Source organism: Triticum urartu, chromosome 4 (assembly GCF_003073215.2).
Source record: "Triticum urartu cultivar G1812 chromosome 4, Tu2.1, whole genome shotgun sequence".
In the NCBI taxonomy this organism is placed as follows: domain Eukaryota; kingdom Viridiplantae; phylum Streptophyta; class Magnoliopsida; order Poales; family Poaceae; genus Triticum; species Triticum urartu.
The window spans coordinates 503,708,079-503,711,021 of NC_053025.1; the positions used below are offsets into that span (position 1 = coordinate 503,708,079).

Genomic DNA, 2,943 nt, shown 5'->3' on the forward strand with positions numbered 1-2,943 from the left:
CTTTGTCCTTGCCAACGCGCACCCAGAAAACATTATTTGTTTGAAGTAAAGTACCCACATGTAGCATTTGAGAGGGGATACAAAATAGTTTTGTAAAATAAGCTGGCCATAATCTGAAATCTGATTCTGAACTCTGTTGTGTTTTCTATAGCACTTACATGTTAATGTAGATGGAATTGGATTATGAAACCAGCCTTACCATGATAAAAGTACTGAACCTGACATCCACAAAAATATATTCCTTGCATAATCTCTTGCTTTTCCTTGATGAGAAGCCTTATGTTCAACTTGTATATTTCAGATTTTATTTTTTCAGGTTATTTTTGTATGGACAATGTATGATACAACCTGTATAATATTGTTGGTGAACATTTATAGCAGTGCATGACAAAAGAAGGCAGCCAAACCTACTAACCAGCGGGATCCGAATGATGTGTGGGTTTCCAAAAGGTATTTTTTTTATATTGTTAGACAATGTTTGATATTGATTTCATGAACTCCTGCTAAAACATCATTGTTTCCTGTGAAGTTCAATTCCTGTAGCACCTATTTTGTTTCCTCTGATCCACATGTTAGGCAAAGGAATGGTTCGATTATGTAAAGTGTAGTCCTTGAAAACTAAATTAAATAGCTAGATAAGCACTACCCATTAGTTTTCTCCCTCCTCCCCTCTCTACCTGCAGTGTACAGATTTCAACCCCCGGCGACCGAGTCATGCACCACATCGGCCGAACGCGCAATTTTATGTAAAAAAAACTAGCACTACTTTGATTCATGGATTGATTTTTCTATGAGCGAGCAGTAGCGTTTCCTGCTTTCAGCATGTTGTCTATTCTACATATATCTATTTAACTTGTGTGAATCCTTTGTTTCAGACCTAAAATGTTTTCTCAAAATTAATAATTTGTGCCCTGTGAATCATTGCTATCCTCTGTAGAAATGCCCAATTTGAAGCGGGATCACTAAGCATATTGATCACCATCTAAACATATCGGTGTCACATTTCAAGATTGATCTGTCATTGAATGCCATTTAGTGGACGTGTGTCAGCTTAAGAGTACAAATATATGAAGCATTTCACCTCTTGTTATGGTACTTAGTTTTCCACTGTTGACAGGAAGAAGAAGGCCATTCACAAGACCACGACCACTGATGGCAAGATCACGACCTTGAAAATGGTAGTAGTGAACACCATTCTTGGTATCGAAGAGGTCAACATTGTCAAGGATGACTTAGTTATCCGATTTCAGAATTCAAGATGTGAAATGTTGACATGTGATACCGTTACTTCTATAGAATTGAGGATCCACTTACACATTTCTTCTAACATGGGTGATTCTTGATTTCTCCCAGTGCAAACATCCATCACAACACATGGGTAGTCACTGGAACACCACCAATGAAAAGTAACTCTTGCCTTGGAATCTTCATGGCTTAATTGTTTCATCGAGTAGCCTTATTTTTCTGGAGCAACATAAATATCTTTAAGATATGTCAAACTGCTTTCGCAGGCAGTGATCTGAGTTTTATTTGTACATCTACTTTTAAGTTTGATGGGTATGTAAATATTATTAATGTGCATGGAATAATATGATATCCACTTGAACTCCTTGTCAATATTCAATATCAATGTTGAATATGTCTGCCTTGCCCCAAACTCCACGGGCTTAGTCACTGCAATTTAACTTTATTTATATATGCAATAAAAGTAGTTGAAAACCAAACTGGTAAATTCTAGTTGTACCATATTTGTTCTTTGAGAGCTTATTCTTTGACTTGACATAACTACAATTCCACCTTTGGCCCTTTATTTTTGACAGAGCTGCAAGATATTCTGGCAACACTTATCAACCAACTGGTAAGTCCCTTTACATTCTCACATTAGTCCAATGGTTGCCTATGTTTCCGGCAAAATATCGCCATATTTGAATTGGAAGACAGTAAAACATTTGAACCAAGCTAGTGCCTCTATACCATGCCTCAATAGGAAATTCCTTTTCGACAGGGTCTGATAACATGGATAGCCTGCGGAGCTATATAGCGATGTACCTCTTCTGGTTGTTGATTATTAAAATTTTATTGTTTGACACTCATCTCCACCCAATTAACTTTCGGTGACCAGGAGCTAGTCATCCATGGTGGCAATGACATCGGTAAGATCTCACCTTGCTTTTTTACTTGGATGTATAGCCTGGTCTTGTTGGTGAAGTAATGATCGAATGAGATATTAAATTGTTGTCTGTGATAGCAAATGGCTTGCCTACAATAGACGACTTTGAGCATGTCACTGATTTGGAAATATTGAAGGTTCCACCTGTCCCCACGGATAAATTCCTTTATCTTTTTATTGGGATATTCTCTACAACAAATAATTTTAAACGTAGAATAGTGGTTCGTAGAACTGCGGTATCATGCGTGGGTGGTGACCACCTTATTGAAGATCCTTCTTCCTGTTTTGATTGCATTTTCGTTCACTATGTACTTGGTTACACCTTGTCACAAGACAATACTCTTCAAAATTTTGTCAAAACTCTTCTTGTGTTCTCTTTATTCTAGAATTACAGCTCCTCAGTTCGTGGTCAATACTTATGTGCCTCTTTTGCTGCCTTTGATAAAAGCATAAAAATGAGGTGGTGAACGAGGAGCTCTGGAATGAAGCACAGACATATGGAGACATCAAGTTGCTGCTGTTTGTTGATTATTATAACAAGTGGTACAAAAATTCATATGTATCTTTTTATGGCACAGGGAAACTCTTTGGGTGACGAAAACTTAAGAAACTAATGATGGAAACTTACTACTACTGGCGTTTTGGATGGCCATGTGTACTATTATCATTTATCATGTTGCAGATGCTTAGCAAATGCCTTCGTAGCTATCTGTTCTTAATCGTCTGATTTCTTGCTGCTTTCACTTATGTAGGAATGGAAGTTATCCTCCATG

General features: G+C 37.4%; 1 long non-coding RNA gene across 1 annotated transcript; it reads left to right on the forward strand.

Annotated features, from left to right (window-relative positions):
• Positions 1-1,115: 1,115 nt before the first annotated feature.
• LOC125554000 lies at positions 1,116-2,145 on the forward strand. The gene is made up of 3 exons (XR_007304290.1): positions 1,116-1,178; positions 1,821-1,858; positions 2,123-2,145. It is a non-coding gene; the product is annotated as an uncharacterized LOC125554000 (long non-coding RNA).
• The last annotated feature ends 798 nt before the right edge of the window (positions 2,146-2,943 follow it).